At 38.9% G+C, this 20,952-nt stretch overlaps 2 pseudogenes; both read right to left on the bottom strand.

Moving 5' to 3' along the window:
• LOC149228687 (hyperosmolality-gated Ca2+ permeable channel 1.2-like) overlaps window positions 1-9,137 on the bottom strand; it is a 69,845-nt pseudogene extending 60,708 nt beyond the window's left edge.
• A 2,952-nt stretch (window positions 9,138-12,089) lies between these two features.
• LOC149228686 (hyperosmolality-gated Ca2+ permeable channel 1.8 pseudogene) lies at window positions 12,090-13,516 on the bottom strand (annotated as a pseudogene).
• Window positions 13,517-20,952: the final 7,436 nt, after the last annotated feature.

Raw genomic sequence — 20,952 nt, 5'->3', positions numbered from 1 at the left:
TTTCAAAGATCTCGAAGGTAAACCTTCATTTCAACCACCGTGTTGGATGCAATGAAGCTTGGGGGGCATGCACCTCGATTTTTCGTTATTATGCTGGGGGCATGAAAATTTATCACGAGAAATGTTACAACAAGGTTCAAGATCGTTAAAAATAAACCTGCCATGAGCAGTTTTATCATAGGGTTCAAGCTCGTTAAAAAATAAACCGACCATGAGCAATGTTTCTACAATGTTCAAGCTCATTAAAAAACAAACCTAGCCACGAGAAATTTTTATGTGGAGTTCAAGCTCGTTAAAAATTAAACATAAGCAATGAGCAAACGTTCCACAGAGTTTAAGCTCATTAATAAATGAACTAATTTCCAGTAAATAACCATTGTGAATGCAATATCATCAACTTTTGAGCCTTGGTCGTGTTCTCATCATCACCTCCACTCTGTTTTAGCCGATCATTCACCTCCATTTGATTTTTTACCCCTTTTGAGGAACAGCTACGAAGAGTGATCCTATTAGCCATCCTTGTGACACTGCCATGATTGGGAAATTCCAAACCTTACCTGGAATTAGCTTCTACCCAAATTATCACTCGTTCCTCAAAAAACGAGTCTCCTTTAAGCTCTTTTCACATGGCTCGTAAAACATGAAAATATTGTCGAGCGATTGGCCTCTCCAGCTTTTTAAAGTGACCGGAAGTGCTATCCCTCATCTAGATTTTAATGTTTTTGGACCTGAGGGATTATTACACAAAAATATCGAGCGCTTGTCTTGTTCGGCTCATTAAAATTACCGAAAATTCATTCCTTTCGTATTATTTTATACTTTTTCGGACTTAAGGGATTAGATGACGAAAAAGGATTATTGGAGTTTCCTTTACGTCCCTTTTAGACTCTCTAAAATTGAAAAGGATAGAGTTATCTTTGTCGTTAAACTCGTTAAAACCGAATAGTGACAAACTTGTCCATACAGACAAAAACAAGTTTCACTATCGCTAGGCTTGTTAAAATATAGCGACGGGTTTGCCTGAAGGGAAAATTATAGAACAAGCATATGTTATCCTCCTCGAGCTTGACAAAAATAAAGAGGTACTGGTCAGCAATGACTGGGGAAAAATTGGGAAGAAAAATTGAAGAAACTTTATTGGTAGCAAGTCGCTCTTGAACATGACACTTTCACTTTGCATCCGAGTCGGGTTGGGTTGTTCCGTTCACTGGTCATATCACCATTGGTCCATCACACCATCCACATTTGGGGTTAATTCTACCAATCCATCATGTCAGTGTCACCGGTATGTTCAAGAGAAGTTGCTCAAAGAATTCACCTATGTCTCATCCACTGCAATACATTCACACTCCATTCTTTCATGACTGCCACCCTGAACCCTGTATCATGAGATCGTTTTCACCTCCAAAATCATTTACTCTGATCCATGTCGTAGATGTGGAATTCATTAAGGACCTCCTACGGCAAGTCACTTCTTATCAACATCAGCTCATTATCCAAGAAGTTGACTTAGGAACAACCCCTTCAGTACTTTGAAGCTTTCATGCCTCAATGGCAAGTTTCTCACTTCCAGTGACAGGTTTACATCATTGGCCTTCGACTGAAAGATTTTGTGTAGTGTTCGACACCAAGTCCCTTTTCACACCACGCGAATTGTACTGTAGTACCTTGAGGGTCATCATCATTATTAGCGATTCCTCTCGCGCTTGTTAACAACTTACGTCATTGGTTGGTAATCAGGCGATGTCTTTCCATGTTTGACTCTAGAACATCTTTCACATGGATCGACTTGTACTTCGAGTGAAGATTGAACGAGTTTGAAGACCCAGGATCTAGTTTCATCCATCCGGGCTATGATATATTCAGGAAAATAAAGACATCAAATGTACATTGTTGCTGCATAGACGATCATCGGAATCAAAGGATGGTGACTCTATCAGAATCATCAGTGTCCCACACAGACGGTTGTCTATGTTATGTACATGAAAATTAATTTATAAAGTTGAGCATGGGAATGCCCGCCTTAGCTAGATCATGAAAAATATTATGAAGATAATGTATTGTGTTGTATCTTATTACAGGTCGCCTTCCAGCTCGAAAAAACTTCAGACCCTCATGATAAATCATTTCACCCGACATCAAAAGATTAACGACCTCATGCTTTAGGGGGCAACTGTTATAGACATTTTTGGGCACTGCAACCCCAATCATACATGTCCATAAACCAAGGGCTCCTAAGTCCCTAAAAGTGTTGTTCCATCCCCTAAAAGAACAAGGTTAGCTTATTACATCATCTCCCAGAAGTTCTCCATGAAAAACTACTCAGAACTGGTCAAAACTAGACCATCTCACCTGCTCCATGGTCAAAGTGCGATGCATCCCACCTAATGCACATGGGAGGTGTGTTTGATACTGAAAAGCCCTTATATGGGGTGTGATGGGCGAGAGTGGACAAATGGCAGAGACAGTTTGCGAGGTGGATGATCATGGAATCTTCCAGAAACTTCTCTTGTGACACTTGCCTCTCTAAATTCGCCCAGGGATGAGTAAGAGATCATAAATCTCCAAGTAGAATCAAGAACTATCAGAGAGGACACTAATAAAATCCCAGAAGCTGACTCACCCTCCTGCAATCATCTATATATGGATCCCTCATCCCAGAGATCCAGAGGCTGGAATTTTGTATCTTGTAAGGAAGTGCTATTGGTTTCTTGTTGGAATATCATAGTGTTGGGTGATCTAAGCTTTTCATGAGGTGAAATAAGGGCTTTCATGCTGGAGGGTGACACTGGGTCAGAACAATTGGTTGTAATCCTCTTTGCTTATTCTTGATATTAATAAAGCTATTCAAGTTTTCCTCCACATTCTTGTATGTTTGATGATATATGCATTTGTGTGGTTAATATACATCTGGTCCTATATTGTTTATGATTGTAGATCTCTATTCTTTGATAGTATTATGCTGCTTTGATTCCACAGGTGCTCTTTGAAGCTGGGTAGACGAAGGAGAAGCGGCAAGGATCTGTCAGAAGGGAGAGGAACCGAGCAAGGAACCAAGCGCAATACTAAGGTTGGTGTCCTTCATTCCACTCTCATCTATTTCTCATAAAGGAAAACGAAAGTAGTTTTAGTTTGTTTGTTTCTAAGATAGCTACCAGTCTTAGTGGGACTAGCAGCTCCGAGTGGACACTAGATTTCCCAATAACACACCTATGACCACAAGTTGCAAATTGAGCAAAAATGATGACTCCCCACCAGTAGATGAAACTCATTACAGGTCAATAATTAGAGCCCTTCTGTACTTGACTGCTACGAGACTCGACATTATGCAAGTAGTAGGAATGGTGGGAATATTTCAATCAGATCCTAAACAATCCCATTTGTTGGCTGTAAGAAGAATTCTGAGATACCTGAAAGGAACTCCTCATTATGGTCTCTAGTACTTTAATAGGTCAACTCTTACTTTGACTACATACACCGATGCTGATTGGGTCAGAAGTGTCGATGATCGAAAAAGTACTAGTCGAAATGCTTTCTTCTTGGGAGACTGTTTAGTATCTTGGCTCAGTAAAAAACATACATCCATATCACTATCTATAGCTGAAGCTAAGTATATAGCTACCGCAAATTGTTGTACTCAAATACTATGGATGAAGGAAGCTCTAAAAGATGTCAACGTAGGTACAAATCAACCAATTACCATCTATTGTGATAACACAAGTCCGATCAGCCTCAACAAAAATCCAGTGATGCACTCAAAGACCAAACATATAGCAATCAAGTATCATTTCCTTCATGAACAAGTAGCTAAACATAACATCGTCTTGGAATATATCAATAATAAGGAGCAGATAGCTAATATTTTCACAAAACCTCTTCCTTGAGAAGCATTTGAACATCTTCGTCAAAAGATGAGGGTTATCTCTTTAGCATCACTTAAGTTGATTCATAATGATGTTACAGGATAGGAGAGTAGTTTGATAGGGGGAGTACTTGTGCACTCCTTTGCCATTGATGTCAAAGGGGAAGAGAAGAAGAATATTTCCATCATTAACAAAGGGGGAGATTGTTGACCTAGATTTTCATTGATGTTAATATGGAAATATTGTAGGAGAAGCAGAGCAAGAAGCCATGAGGAGAAACTAGAGGAAAGCCAAGACCGTCAAGCCATTGGAAGTCATAGGAGATATCAGATTAGAGTTATCAAAGCAAGGAAGAAATTCATTAGAAGGAATAAAGAGGAACATGCATCAGGAGGAGAAGCCAGCGGAAGAGCAGTTAACGGAGGAGCATCACATGTAATATATTCCAAAGAAGAACTATCAAAATCCAAAGGGAAGATCGATCGGAGGAGCAAGAGAAGCATAGAGGAAGAGTCATTTGAAACCAAAATAAGGAAAGAGCAGAGAGTCATTACTCTGTGTAACCGCATTCAACAGTTAACCGATGGGTTTGTAATAGTGATAGTGGTTATTGGGCGGATGCTAGGTGGTAAGTGGTATTTAGAGGAGAGCGCCCCATTCCATTAACCGAGTGACACGTAGCACTTGGGTGGAGAGACAAAACCACTTTTTCGGGTGGTTATTTCTCTTGCAAGAGGCTCACCCAAATGCATGTAGGCCATTTGATCTAGCGCGGGTTGATCAACGGTGAAGGATCAATGAATGGTTTTGAGTTGATCAGGTTAAGTCGGGACTGTTAGATCTAGAGATAAGATCTACGTTGGAGGATTGATCTGAAGAAGGCAAACATCGGAAAATGTGCAAAGGCTGTAAAAGGGAAGAAAACATAAGTTACGCATGATTATTGTGTATTTCTATTATATAAACATTTTAATAGAAATAGCACGAATATTGGAGGAATATCAGAGAATAGCAGAGCAGTATATATATATCAGAGAAATCACATCAGCAGGTTCTATTAAGTACCACAGTGAAACCCCCGACTACGATATACAGTTGCGGACTTGATGGTCCTATTATATCGCGTTCACCATATTGGGAGTTATGTATCGCAATGTTTAAAATCCTTGCCACATTAAAATGTGGATTGCGATATAATTGCGGACCCGATTACACCATTATAGCATGTCTTAATCAAATGTCACATCCGGGGTAATCACATTGTATAAAGGAATGTCAAACCACTGATTGCGATGGAGCTGTTATCTCAAAATCAGGCCCTGATAGGCTGTTGTGATCAGGTAGACTTTAAGTAACTATTTCAAACCTACTTTATGTTTAGGCTTAGCCTCCCCAACCTGGGAGGGCTCTCTCAAAGGATTAATGATCTTTGATTATGATAAAGATGGCTAACTCTTGTGAAACAAAGGTAAAAATATGAGTGGTGGAAACACAACTAGAAAGTATCAATTGAGCTTATGGAGTCAAATTCGTTTCAGAATAAAAATGACATCAACCTTACATAGAAGTCAGGGCATACAAAATTTAACCATTCAGAATACACCAGAAACATACAGGACAACATAGTTTATAAATATGTGAAGGAAATTAGAGCACAATCAGTGATTTCTAAGTAATCACACATCTATACCACTGAAAATATTGAAGAGAAGATAATACACAACATTCTAAACAGTAAACTCCTTCTGATTCCTGAGAAGTAAAGCCAAGTCTTGTATTACTAAAACAGAGTCATATACATAGCACAATAGTAGAGCTTTTTTCAATAAATTTCCAACCCGTATTACATTGCTATTTCTCCTATATATAGAGCTCTTCTACCTAACTGAGATTCCTCCTCAAGCATGAGGGGAACTCGAATTCTCCTTATCATGACACCTATTGACATATTAAACTAAATATTAAAAGAAACTTACTATTAATTGACAGCTCTAGAAACCTAAAACAATTAGGTTTCTAATTCTACATCATGCTGAACATATCATTTATTACAATCAAGATTCATTGTTTAACAAGTGGTTTCCTTCAGCTTTAGCCTTGATGGATGTTTAAATCTCTTTGCCAGCCCTTACTATCTTATCTCTTCACTGCTACTGAGAAATAGGAAACTGCCCCTGTTTTTATGCTTTTGGTTTCCTCAAAGATATTCGGAAATAATTAACCATGCCCTTCTTCTTTGATTATACAAAAATGTATTAGAGTGCCACGTCCTTTATGTGCTGTCGACCTTTCCCCTATGTGAAGACAAAACCTCCTCCAAACTGTCTAACATATTATGAATTGTAGTGACTATGATCACATAAAAAAAGGTTTAAAGTTCAAATATATGTTTCCTCCACCTGTTTTTACCCTTGTTGAATGTTGACACCTGTTACATGATCCTTTGAAGAGATTCCTTTTTCAAAAATTTCCCCTCGGTCCCTCAAAATTGGTTGACTGAGTTTTAATTATGTAGCTACAACAGTTTTGTAGCGCACTACGAAACTGTTGTGCCTTAGGCATCATCTTCAGCAGTTTCGTAGCACGCCACGAAACTGCTGTGTAATCACCAAAACACAGCTTAATAGCAAAAGTTTGCTATCTTGGGCTTCCTTATATTTAAATATTCTTTTCAGCTTCTCCAAAGCTTTTCAAAACTGAGTGGAGACGTATGATACTTCAAGAAAAATGCAACAAGGAAAACCATCAAAATTTGGAACATAACCTTTCTCCTCATCATACTCTGGTGAGGCAATGTAGCTGTTCTCACTAGCTCCAGGGGTGTTCAGTTTTGAATGACGCTTTGTCAGTACCAAACTATCATCGTCTCTCCATTCTCCCATTTCATTCTCCTCGTTCTCTTCACTCTTAAAGATAGGATGCAAGTACGAATTAGTTAGGTATCCTTTGAGATTAAGGTTTGGTTCTCTGGCCCGCTCCAAAGTATCCTTTGCCATGGCTTCCTCCAGTGGATATCTTCGGAAAGCAGGCTCAAAATGACTTTTACAAAACCTGTGAAACCAAATTTTCAACACCGGAAGGGCTAAAAGTATAGGCATGGAGTCAACTATTTTTTTAGTGCTTAGCAGACCAAGTAGTAGTAACTATGATATTACTAATGCAGCAACTATACGACTATGAACATGAGGCCAAAATGCTGCTACACTCTCATACTCCTGATTATACACATTGATAACCTGATCTCGATACACAAAGTATATCCAAAAAAGATGACTATGAAAGGCAGAAGTATTGGTGTGACCACTGCATACACAACTCCAAGCAGAAAGTATAGTTGAAGTTGAGGAAGTGCTTCTGGGAAACCGACACTGCCAAGATCCATGGCATTCTCCCTATCCTTCTCAGTCTTCACCAAAAACATGTTCTTCAGATGAAAAATGATTAATGGCTTCAATTGGATAATTTCACCAGCAATGCCAGCCCATCCATCAACCATGATATAAGTGATGAAAAAGGTAGCTCTCATTGGTACTGAAACTCCAATAGTCTTTGGTATCTGTGTTGAAGATTGATGAAGAAAAGCATGAAGTTGTTGAAATGTTGTTCCAGTAATTATACTTCCAAGAAATACATTCACCAGCATAAAGTAATAATACTTTGTAGCAGCTCTCCTTTCAAGTATAGATGTTGTTGCATAACCTTCAATTTTTTACATGATCATCAAGATAGTAGGAAGTAAAATAAGAAATATCTTCAAAGCCAACCCTGGTAGAAATCCTTGAAGAAATGACTTGATAATTTTCACTTCTATTATTGGTTTTAGGAAGGGAGCAACCTTCTCAATTCCATCAAGGTTTTCCAATGACTGGACTGCTGCAACTGGGATCATGAAAAAAAATACAAGGAAAAAGAGTGTAACACCCATGAGTAGTTTCTGAAATTGCGATCGCAACAAATGGAATGGCCAGATTGCTCTAGTATACATCACGAGGCTCAGGGGCCCACTCTATTAACCAAATTGTTGGGTTCTTTCTTTATTGTGTTTTTGCACAAACAACAGCTCCACAACGTGTATTAAATTGAACAAATGCAACAGGCATGATCGCCTCAGGATCTTTTAGTGCCCGTTCTTGTTCTTGGTTTATCATACCCATCAGCTTCCTTGTGTAAAGATGAAAAATGTTCTCCCTGATATTTCTTTCTCTAGAATTCAAAGCATTGTATTTTTCATTTAAAACTTCAAAATGCACATTATCAGCACCTCGGGAATGAATAACCATTGCAGATGAAATTTCCATTATTGCATCACTCAAAAAATCACTGCTTGTTAGGTCATCAGGATCTACTCCTTCCCACTCAACTTGCTCAATTATAGTTATTACATGTTTGATTCTTCTATCATATTCTACAGTTTCCAGAAACTTCAAATCATCACTGAGAAAACTGTCTTCTTTGTGAAGGACCGCCCTTCCATTTGTCATGATAGCATTATCGCTTGACCCAAGTCCAAACTTTGATGATAAAAAACCAGAAACCCTTTGCAAATAATCCTTGAAAGAGTCCCATGAGATTTCTGACAGTGCAGACCTCAAGCGATCTGACTTCAAATCATTTGCTTCAGCCAGCTTAACAACTTCTTCAATAAAATCTTTGACATTGGTATTACTTGTTTGTGAACTATATAATTGTTGTGCTTCATACCAAATCATTAACTGGTTTAGAAATTCTAAAGCCTTGGTACGGTACCCTTTTGATTCCATCCAATAGATAGCGAATTCCATGACTAAGAAATTTCAACCCTCTCTTTGAGGTAAGATCAACAACAAGAAGATGGGTAACTGGCTTCATGTCATCTTCAGTTTCTGGAGAATGTGAATATTGAAGTTTCACCACCACTGAATCCCTCTTCATGGCGACGCAGGAATCTCCAACCACACTGTTTAATAAAACGAACACTCCACAAAGAATAAATGTTCCCACCACAAGAAACCATGCACCAAGTACCAAAAAGTAAACCAGAGTCTTGAGTCCAAGAATAGAAAATAAAAGTCCAAGAAATGCCAGAACCAGCATTGCTGCAGCCACCACAATTAAGGTAAATCGCACATTCTCCAGTACATCCCTTATTGTCCGAGAATTGTCTTTGGTTTTGGACTCCAGATCATTTGCTGCCCTCAATGAGCTGCTCTCACTGGCTGTGCGTTGATGTCCACTGCTCATTGGACTACAAGGCAGCTTCTGCTCTGGCATTTGAGAACACAGAAGTGAAGCCATTACTCTTGTTATTTTCTCAATCCAATCCATACGATCTATTGCACTCTCTGCTTGGTGGTGATCAATTTTATTTGCTAGTTGTCATCCATAAGGGGTGCCATTTGACCCAGTAATACCAATTTTGTCCATATCTTGAGAAATATAAGCCCAATCTTGAAAGAAAACTAAACTCAGACTAACACTAAAACTTTACAATCAAAATGATGTGAACAATTTAGAAATTGTTTCTTAGGTGATAACAGGTGGCTCCACTTGGGATAGTGTGCCCCTCTGGTACACTAAGAACATGCAGGTCCAGTGCTTTGTCCTCTTTATAACAAACATAGATTTGCTTGACAAGAATCCCCTTCAAGCTTCTTGGGCCTTCACCTCGGGCTTAAGCTTGATGATCACTGTAGGAGAAAGAAATCTACATCTACTAAAAAATGCTCATTCAACCTTGAGCTTATTTACATTTTCCTACCTACCTACCATATCAATTTCAAACTTCTTTCAGCTCAATCAATGTGATATTTCCAATGTAGCCAATCATTTGTCTTATCTGATATTTGAGTTTTTTGACTGCATCGAAGTTCAGAGCCACTATGATATTGTGATGACCACTGCCACTAAAATTACCTTTGATCTTCATAGAAAATCTAAAACACTGGAGAGTAAAAATCTTCCATGTATTTAGCTATAGGATCCGAGAATACATGATCAGCTTGATGATTCTCGTAACTTTCTGGTTGTGCCAACTGATCTTCAATAATAGTGTATTCTTCCTCAATCACAAAAGAGATAAGAAGCAACACCCTCTCCTTGTGTTCTGACATAGAAACCTTCTGGAAAGAATGATCATAACCATGAAGATTATATGATTGAATTTGACCTTGTAGACCTTCAATGTCTTTCTCAATGTCCTTAGCAACTTCATCCAAAAATTTCATCTTATCCTCTGCCTTGCACTCAAATGATTTTAGATACGAAGACAAGGACAAAGAAAAATTTTCATCTATTTCTTCATTAATATGATCATCATTCCATTGTTTGAAACCTTGAATTGAAGGAGAGTTTGCCACCACCTCTAATATATCTATCCATTCCTCCAAAAACATGAACCAAAAGTCTTCAAATGACTTAATATATTTGGTAGGAAAGCTTTCAATCCACTGTTTACATTTCCCTTGAAATGAATCATAGAACAACATAATGCAATCATCCTCATGTTTAACTCTAAGAAGCTTGGTAAAATCACAGAAATCTGATACATGCTTCAAAGTTAAACTCAAATATTCTCCATTGAATTGTGGACCATTCCTTAGAAAATATGCATCCTTGGGAAAATGATTTGGGAAACCATGAATTCCTGAAAAATTTATGCATGCATACCTTGAAATAAGAATGGTAGCATCTGGGTCCTTCAATTCTTCCAGTGGAATCACCATGAATCTATGAATTTCGAATTCTTGAACAATGGAGTCGCCAAGTTAGATTTGCAGCCTCGAAAATTCTTTTAAGCTCTTGCTACCTTCAGAAGTTCATTCTTTTGTTTTTAGGAATGAATAATCTTCAGGCTCCCGGCAGACGCACCAAAATGTTATCTCAAAATCAGGCCCTGATAGGCTACTGTGATCAGGCAGACTTTAAGTAACCATTTTAAACCTACTTTAGGCTAAGGCTTAGCCTCCCCAACCTGAGAGGGCTCTCTCAAAGGATTAATGATCATTGATTATCATAAAGATGGCTAAATCTTGTGAAACAAAGTTAAAAATATGAGTGGTGGAAACACAACTAGAAAGTATCCATTGGGCTTATGGAGTCCAATTCATTTCAGAATAACAATGACATCAACCTTACATAGAAGTCATGGCATACAAAATTTAACCATTCAGAATACACCAGAAACATACAGGACAACACAGTTTATAAATATGTGAAGGAAATTAGAGCACAATCAGTGATTTCTAAGTAATCACACATCTATACCATTGCAAATATTAAAGAGAAGATAATACACAACATTCTGAATAGTAAACTCCTTCTGACTCCTAAGAAGTAAAGCCAAGTCTTGTATTACTAAAACAAAGTCATATACATAGCTCAATAGCAGAGTTTTTTTCAATAAATTTCCAACCCGTATTACATTTCTCTTTCTCCTATATATAGAGATCTTCTACCTAACTGAGATTCCTCCTCAAGCATGAGGGGAACTTGAATTCTCCTTATCATGACACCTATTGACATATTAAACTAACTATTAAAAGCAACTTACTACTAATTGACAGCTCTAGAAACCTAAAACAATTAGGATTCTAATTCTACATCATGTTGAACATAGCATTTATTACAATCAAGATTCATTCTTTGACAAGTGGTTTCCTTCAGCTTTAGCCTTGATGGATGTTTAAAGCTCTTTGCTGGCCCTTACTGTCTTATCTCTTCACTGCTACTGAGAAATAGGAAACTGCCCCTGTTTTTATGCTTTTGGTTTCCTCAAAGATATTCAGAAATAATTAACCATGCCCTTCTTCTTTGATAATACGAAAATGTATTAGAGTGCCACGTCCTTTATGTGATGTCGACCTTTCCCCTGTGTGAAGACAAAACCTCCTCCAAGCTATTTGACATATCATGAACTGTAGTGACTATGATCACTTTATAAAAAAAGGTTTAAAGTTCAAATATATGTTTCCTCCACCTATTTTTTCCCTTGTTGAATGTTGACACCTGTTACATGATCCTTTGAAGAGATTCCTTTTTCAAAAATTTCCCCTCGGTCCCTCAAAATTGGTTGACTGAGTTTTTATTATGTAGCTACAACAGTTTCATAGCGCGCTATGAAACTGTTGTACCTTAGGCATCATCTTCAGCAGTTTCGTAGCACGCCACGAAACTGTTGTGTAATCACCAAAACATAGCTTAATACCAAAAGTTTGCTATCTTGGGCTTCCTTATATTTAAATATTCTTTTCAGCTGCTCCAAAACTTTTCAAAACTGAGTGGAGATGTATGATCTTCAAGAAAAATGCAACAAGGAAAACCATCAAAATTTAGAACATAACCTTTCTCCTCATCATACTCTGGTGAGGAAATGTATCTATTCTCACTAGCTCTAGGGGTGTTTAGTTTTGAATGACGGTTTGTCAGTACCAAACTATCATCGTCTCTCCATTCTCCCATTTCATTCTCCTCATTCTCTTCACTCTTAAAGATAGGATGCAAGTACGAATTAGTTAGTTATCCTTTTATATTAAGGTTTGGTTCTGTGGCCCGCTACAAAGTATCCTTTGCCATGGCTTCCTCTAGTGGATATCTTCGGAAAGCAGGCTCAAAATGACTTTTACAAAACCTATGAAACCAAATTGTCAACGCTGGAAAGACTAAAAGTATAGGCGTGGAGTCAGCTACTTTTTTAGTGCTTAGCAGACCAAGTAGTAGCTGTGATATTACTAATGCAACAACTATACGACTATGAACATGAGGCAAAATGCTGCTACACTCTCATACTCCTGATTATACACATTGATAACCTGATGTCTATACATAAAGTATGCAAATCCAAAAAAGATGACTATGAAAGGCAGAAGTATTGGTGTGACCACTGCATACACAAGTCCAAGTAGGAAGTACAGTTGAAGTTGAGGAAGTGCTTCTGCGAAACCAACACTACCAGGATCCATGGCATTCTCCCTATCCTTCTCAATCTTCACCAAAAACATGTTCTTCAGATGAAAAATGATTAATGGCTTCAATCGGATAATTTCACCAGCAATGCCAGTCCATCCATCAACCATGATATAAGTGATGAAAAAGGTAGCTTTCATTGGTATTGAAACTCCATTAGTCTTTGGTATCTATGTTGGAGATTGATGAAGAAAAGCATGAAGCTGTTGAAATGTTGTTCCAGTAATTATACTTCCAAGAAATACATTCACCAGTATAAAGTAATAATACTTTGCAGCAGCTCTCCTTTCAAGTATAGATGTTTTTGCATAACCTTCAATTTTTGACATGATCATCAAGATAGTAGGAAGTAAAATAAGAAATATCTTCAAAGTCAACCCTGATAGAAATCCTTGAAGAAATGACTTGATAATTTTCACTTCTATTATTGGTTTCAGGAAGGGAGCAACCTTCCCAATTCCATCAAGGTTGGCCAATGACTGGACTGCTGCAACTAGGATCATGAAGAAAAATACAAGGAAAAAGAGTGTAACACCCATGAGTAGTTTCTGAATTGCGATTGCAACAAATGGAATGGCCAGATTGCTCCAGTATACATCACGAAGCTCAGGGGCCCACTCCGTTAACCAAAATTTTGGGTTCTTGCTTTGTTGTGTTTGTGCACAAACAGTAACTCCCCGACGTGTATTAAATGAAACAAATGCAACAGGCATGATCGCCTCAGGATCTTTTAGTACCCATTCTCATTCTTGGTTTATCATACCCATCAGCTTCCTTGTGTAAATATGAAAAATGTGCTCCCTGATATTGCTTGCTCTAGAATTCAAAGCGTTATATTTTTCTTTTAGAACTTCAAAATGCGCATTATCAGCACCTCGGGAATGAATAATCATTGCAGATATAATTGCCATTATTGCATCACTCAGAAAATCACTGCTTGTTAGGTCATCAGGATCTACTCCTTCCCACTCAACTTGCTCAATTATAGTTATTACAGGTTCGATTCTTCTATCATATTCTACAGTTTCCAGAAACTTCAAATCATCACTGAAAAAACTGTCTTCTTTGTGAAGGACCACCCTTCCATTTGTAATGACAGCATTATCACTTGACCCAAGTCCAAACTCTGATGATAAAAAACTAGAAACCATTTGCAAATAATCCTTGAAAGAGTCCCATGAGATTTCTGACAGTGCAGACCTCAAGCGATCTGACTTCAAATCATTTTCTTCAGCCATCTTAGCAACTTCTTCAATAAAATATTCGACATTGGTATTACTTGTTTGTGAACTATATAAATGTTGTGCTTCAAACCAAATCATTAACTGGTTTAGAAATTCTAAAGCCTTGGCACGGTACCCTTTTGATTCCATCCAACAGATAGCGAAGTCCATGACTAAGAAATTTCAACCCTCTCTTTGAGGTAAGATCAACAGCGAGAAGATGGGTAACTGGCTTCATGTCATCTTCAGTTTCTAGAGAATGTGAATATTGAAGTTTCACCACCACTGAATCCCTCTTCATGGTGATGCAGGCATCTCCAACCGTACTGTTTAATAAAACGAACACTCCACAAAGAATAAATGTTCCCGCCACAAGAAACCATGCACCAAGTACCAAAAAGTAAACCAGAGTCTTGAGTCCAAGAATAGAAAATAAAAGTCCAAGAAATGCCAGAACCAGCATTGCTGTAGCCACCACAATTAAGGTAAATCACACATTCTCCAGTGCATCCCTTATTGTCCAAGAATTGTCTTTTGTTTTGGACTCCAGATCATTTGATGCCCTCAATGAGCTGCTCTCACTGGCTATGCTTTGATGTCCACTACTCATTGGACTACAAGACAGCTTCTGCTCTGGCATTTGAGAACACAGAAGTGAAGCCATTACTCATGTTATTTTCTCAATCTAATCCATACGATCTATTGCACTCTTTGCTTGGTGGTGATCAATTTTATTTGCCAACTGTCATCTGTAAGGGGTGCCATTTGACCCAGCAATACCAATTTTGTCCATATCTTGAGAAATATAAGCCCAAAAGCCCAATCTTGAAAGAAAACTAAACTTGGACTAACACTAAACCTTTACAGTCAAAATGATGTGAACAATTTAGAAATTGTTTCTTAGGTGATAACAGGAGCTATGGACCTAACGGAGTTATTAGTAACGACTTATAATCATATCTCATTCAGTATGGGCAATCAGTAATTGGCCATCGGCAATGTTATAGACATGACTTATAAAAGACCTCCTGAAAGCTACGATTGTGATTGAGAGTGTGACATGGCATGTGGGACCACCCATTATATATTTATAGCTATGTTAATATATGATATTTGTTATAGACATTTTTGGGCACTGCAACCCCAAGCATAAATGTCCATAAACCAAGGGCTCCTAAGTCCCTAAAGGTGTTGTTCAACCCCTAAAAGAACAAGGTCAACTGATTACAGCTTCTCCCAGAAGTTCTCCATGAAAAACCACTCAGAACTGCTCAAAACTGGACCATTTCACCTGCTCCATAGGCAAAGTGTGTTGCATCCCACCTGAATACACACAGTAGGTGTGTTGCATGTCAAAAAGCCCTTCTATGGGGTGCGATGGGAAAGAAGAGACAAATGGCAAGGTCAATCCGCAAGGTGGAGGAGCATGGAATCTTCCAGAAACTTCTCCTGTGACACTTGCCTCTTTGAATTCGACCAGGGATGAGTAAGAGATCATCAATCTCCAAGTGGAATCAAGAACTATTAGAGGGAATACACTAATCAAATCTCAAAAGCTGACTCACCTTCCTTGAAGACATCTATATATGGATCCCTCATCCCAGAGATCCAGAGGCTGGAATTTTGTATCTTGTAAGGAAGTGATGCTGGTTTCTTGGTGCAATATCATAGTGTTGGGTGATCTAAGCTTTTCATGAGGTGAAGAAGGGCTTCTTGCTGAGAGGATGATGTTGGGTCAGAACAATTGGTTGTAATTCTCTTGGCTCTTTCTTGATTATCAATAAAGCTATTCAAGTTTTCCTCCATACACTTGTGTGATTGATATTTTATGAATTTGTATGGTTAAAATACATCCGATCCTATATTTCTTATGATAATGGATCTATGTTCTCGTATAGTGTTATGCTGCTTTGATTCTACAGGTACTATGTGAAGCTGGGTACACAAGAAAGCAAGTAGCAAAGGACTATCAAAAGAGAGAGGAATCAAGCAAGGAACCAAGTGCAAGACGGAGGTTGGTCTCCTTTATCCTTCTCTCATATATCTCTCATAAAGGAAAACGAAAGTAGTTTTAGTTTGTTTGTTTCTAAGGTAGCTACCAGCCTTAGTGGGATTAGCAGCTCTGCATAGACACTATTCCCTGTAACAAAATGGCGACTCCATTGGGGAGCGAGTAGATTTTTTGTTCATCTACATTTGTTTACTTTATAAACTTACATATGGAGCCTGAAGTCAAGCCACCTAGCCTTCGAACTGCATTTTCTATGCAAGTGAAAATTAGACCAATGATGCTTCAGTCAATCTCCGGGTTTTGTTTATGAATTAAACAATTGATTTACAAGCTCTCTAATTGCCCTTGTGGTGGCTCTAGTAACCTCCTTAGACCTACCCCTGTGATTGATTTACTGATTGCCACTTGCTCAGCCAAAATCCCCGAACTAAACTGCACATTGTGACCCGGAACCCAATCAAAGTCTTGTCCCTAGTCCAACGCACTGTCTGCTTTGTGAAATTCAAATGCAGTGCACTTCCCGAGTGTAGTAGGTGTGTTGCATTTCAGTTTCACTGTGTTACAGGTGTGCTGATTAGACAAGGCCTTGTTCCTAAATTTTGGTTTCTGTGTTCATTATTTTCAACTCTATTTAGGAGTTTGCTGCCTGTAGTCAGTACACCTCTATTTGAAACCCCTTTCCTTGCTGTTATTCCGCCTCCATTGTGCAAAGAACTGTAAATGTTTATATGTATTTTTTGAGTCATTTTCAGTTCTCCTTTACAAAGAAGTAGCGTAATTATACTGTCATTTCTTGATTTGAAAGTGTCGAAAGTGTCATTTTCAGTCATAGAAGAGAATCTGATTGTTCTTGATAGTCGATTACCCTGTTACTCTTGTATTTGATCTGAATTAGTAGTTTTTCTAGTGTCGAAAGCAAGTTTTCAATTCCAAATCGCAAAGTTTTGTCATTGTCCTCATTTTGTTTTGAAAAGAAACTTGTTAGTAATTGTCGCTTTGAAAAATAATTCAGATTTGTGCTTAGCTTTCTTTTTATCATTTACACATTAAGAAGGCTGAAAACAAATACATGCATGTGCATTTTCATTTAGACTATTTGTTGGTTTGATTTAGGACAATGCATATAGTGTGTGCTCTTTTCTCTTTGTTGAAAGAACGCCATCTCTCTTTCCTTAGTAGCTAGGATTTTCATTTGCAAAAAGAAGACTAAATGACTGTTTATCATCTTAGATTGCATTTTAGGAATTGTACATCTACATCACGCGGTGAACCTGAAAGGCAAAATTCTTAAGCAAGATCAACTATAAAGTAAATTTAATGAATCTAAAAACGCTTTGGAACGTAACGCACAACATCTAGAAGTCTAGGCTAGAGACGTATTCTAGCGTTGTAAAGCCTGGTAACTGTTGTTTTCACTGTTGGTTGTGTGATTCCTCCACTTTCAGACGATAAGTGCCAATACAGACTTGTGCTCCCATGTACCGTCGAGTATATTTTTGGAGACCACAATAGGCTTAATCCTTTATCCATAGGAAGCCGTGTCTGCCGCCCTATCGATCGCAATTCACTGAACATAGCATTGGGGAAGATTGACTGTCGTACCATAAAAAGTATTCTGCAGTTTTGCGATTGGTTTGGTAATCCCTCTGTCTAGATTTCCAGAGCAGTCCCTTTCGTTCCTTTTCAGACTCCTTAACGGAAAAGGTCCATCTGAGCACTTGTCACATCAGGCTCATTAAAGTCGAAGGCGACTAGACTCATCCTTTGTTTATTCTTGACTCTTAAAAATTGAAAAAACAAGTTGTGTCAAAGCATCTAAAATTCATCTAATTCGGAAACATGCTTCCCCTTGATTTTTAGTTGATCGAGTAATCCGCAATCGTGGAAGAAAGTCAATTGAAACCCCATCGTTCGCGGAGGCTTACGATTCAACCGTCTTTGTCTTCGGAATCGAAACTGTTACGGACAAAGCGAACTCGTTTAACCGGTTCCAAATCCCCTGGTAAAGTTAGAACAAGTGTTCCAACACCATCAGAGACTCCGGTTACTCCAAACACTTCTGGTATCCCTGCCTTTACAGAAGAAGTTCAGCAGCCACCGAAGGATAGTAGCACTGATCCTAGTGTGAGGGTAAACACTTGTGTCACTGAACTAGTTCCATCTACAACTAATTTGAAGGGTGTTATTCCCCAAGCATCTATCGCTGCAGATTCCATACCTTCTTCGGCACCAGAAATATTTCACAGACCAGATGGTCTACCTCTTCCACCTGGTATGATTGCTTTAGAAGAGATTGTGGAGGATCCTCCATCTAGTACTCCATTGCAATTTGGATTCGGGATCACTCTGTATCCTTCTTCATCAGAAATTAGTTTACCGCCATCGGAAGCTCCTGTAGAATCGCTAGGAAATATTTTGGATAGACTAGAAATGTCTGAACAACCGTCGACATCTAGGACTGTGTTGTCCAACACAACGACAACAGAACTTCCTGCTGTCACTCCAACAATGTTCGCTGGTATACCACCTGTCCCAACTAGCTCTCAATCGCTAGAAGGGGCCCACTCAGGGGCTATTTCGACAGTATGGTCCGTTCCTGTTTGTTCATCCGGAATAGTTTCCGGAAACTCTTATGTTGAGTCTCAGCAAATTGATCCTTCAGGGTGTTAATTTGGGCAGTCCGGTCCTTAAGGGAAAACAATTCCTTTAAGTACCAGATTACCGCCGTATGGGGGGCGATATACCCTTTCATTGTCTCCTTAGGGAGGACAATCGTATAGGAGTTCACAACACAATTCAGGTTATGCTGGAATTACATCTAGGGGTTGGGTGCCGATACTACCTCAACAACCGAGAATTTTGTATTCGATGCAACAATGTTTACCTATGTCAAATATACCAACTACGTCGGCTATTGTGACAGTGTCGCAAGTACAAGCGCTGCCTGTTGTATGCCAACCTCAGGTTTCTCAGGTTGTAATGCAACAGCCTCTTGACCCTGCGACTCAACCGCAATCACCAACTAGTGGAATGACACAGGCCCAAACGGGTACAATTACCCCTTATCTTGGTCAAACAGTTAGTATCAGACAATAGCACATGGCTTCATAACCATGGTTGGTGCAATACCAACAACCGCAATTCCAATAGGTATACCAAGGATCTTAGCAACAAATCTTTGAAAATAGTGGGCAACCGTATATTCAAAATGGTCAAAATCAACCATTCTACAATGGTTATGCCCATCAAACTTACCAAAGTTACCAGCATCAAATGCATTATGCTGGTATGCAGAGACCAACTGCTCAAGCGATTCCATCTTATCCTGGGTATGCTTCGCCTAACCTGAATCAATAGTTACCCTTCATAGCGACTTTAGAGTTACCTGATCTAAATCGGTTAACAAACGATCCAATCGCCTATGCCCCTTGGTGGCTAGCAATTCGGCATAAAATTCCGTCAGATATTCCTAAATTTAATGGAAATCCGGCTGAAGATCCATCGAATCATGTGATGACCTTTCATCTGTGGTGTTCATCACACACCCTAAACGATGATTCGATTAGGCTTCGTGTTGGGGGGAAAAGTATCTAATGCAGAATGCCTCTATCCCACTCTAAGGGTGATAGTACCTCAGCAACAACTGAATGCAAAGCTATTCAAGAATTCTTCTTTATGAGATGAGAGAGGGAAGAAAAGGATGATCTACTAACCGTTATCTTGCGCTAATAGTCGATCCAGTCTTCACTCCTTGCCGCTTGCTCCTAGCTCCTTGCCCTTTCACCGGCCCAGCTACACACAGATCCTGTAAAAGCACAAGAAAAGGAAACTACAAGAAGCATGCATCCATAATCGATCTAAGGATTAGCATAAACCAAATATACAAGCATCAATTCATCATCAAGATACATGCATATAGAAGAACCTCAAAGCTTTATTAATAATAGAAGTAAAGTTCTGAGAGAGTTACAACCATAATAGGTCCCAATCCAGCAACACCTCCCAGCTGAAAGAAATCTCCTCTTCACCTCCTTCAAGCAAGACACCCAATAGCTCTGTACTCAAACCAACAACACTTCCTTACTTGCACAAAATTCCAGCCTCCCTAGACCTCATGAGAGAGATCTATATATAGGGTTTTGGAGAAAGGATGAGTCATCTTGAGACTGGCCTGAAGCTGACTTGTGTCCTCTCCCACTTTAGTTAATCTTCAGTTCTTGAGTCCACTTGGAGAATCTTGATTCCACTTGGAGATCAAGACCCTCTTACTCATCACTGGGCGAATTCCTTGACCCAAGTGTCAGCTTGGAAGCTTCCTGGGCAGTTGACACCTTGCAGAATGACTGTGCCACTTGGCCAATCTCACCCATCGCAGGTAGCCTTCATCATTTTTGACCTTCAGCGCAGGTACAAGGAGGAGCAGTTGACATTCAGCGCAGATGCTCAGTGGAGCAGCTGACATGATCCAGAAATAGCCTGTTTTTGAGTGTTTTCAGGTGGAGAACTGATTTTGAGTGCTGTGGTTTGCAGACCTTGTTCCTCTAAGGGTAAGAACAACATGTTTAGGGACTTTGGATCCCTCAGATTATTGACATTTCATGCTCCATGCTGTTAGGCACAAAAATGTCTATAACAGTTTCCCCCTAAATTATGAGGTCGTTTATCGGGTGAAATGCTTTATTAGGAGGATCCGAAGTTCATTCAATCGCTGAGAGGTGCCCTGCAATAAAATACAATACAATACATTATTTTTCATTCTGCTTTCATGATCTAGCTGAGGTGGGCATTCCCATGCTCAGCTTTATAAATTCATTTTGGTACATATAACAGACGATCGTCTGATGATAGACTGATAATTCTCTGCTGAAATTATCATCCTTTGAGTAGGATGATCATCTGCTGCAATAATGTACAT

The sequence above is a fragment of the Pinus tabuliformis genome, chromosome J (assembly GCF_031772625.1).
Source record: "Pinus tabuliformis cultivar Carrire ecotype Pingquan chromosome J, CPIR1, whole genome shotgun sequence".
NCBI classification, from domain to species: Eukaryota; Viridiplantae; Streptophyta; class Pinopsida; order Pinales; family Pinaceae; genus Pinus; species Pinus tabuliformis.
The sequence above is the reverse complement of the archived record's forward strand: the minus strand, read 5'-3'. Positions and strand labels throughout refer to the sequence as shown.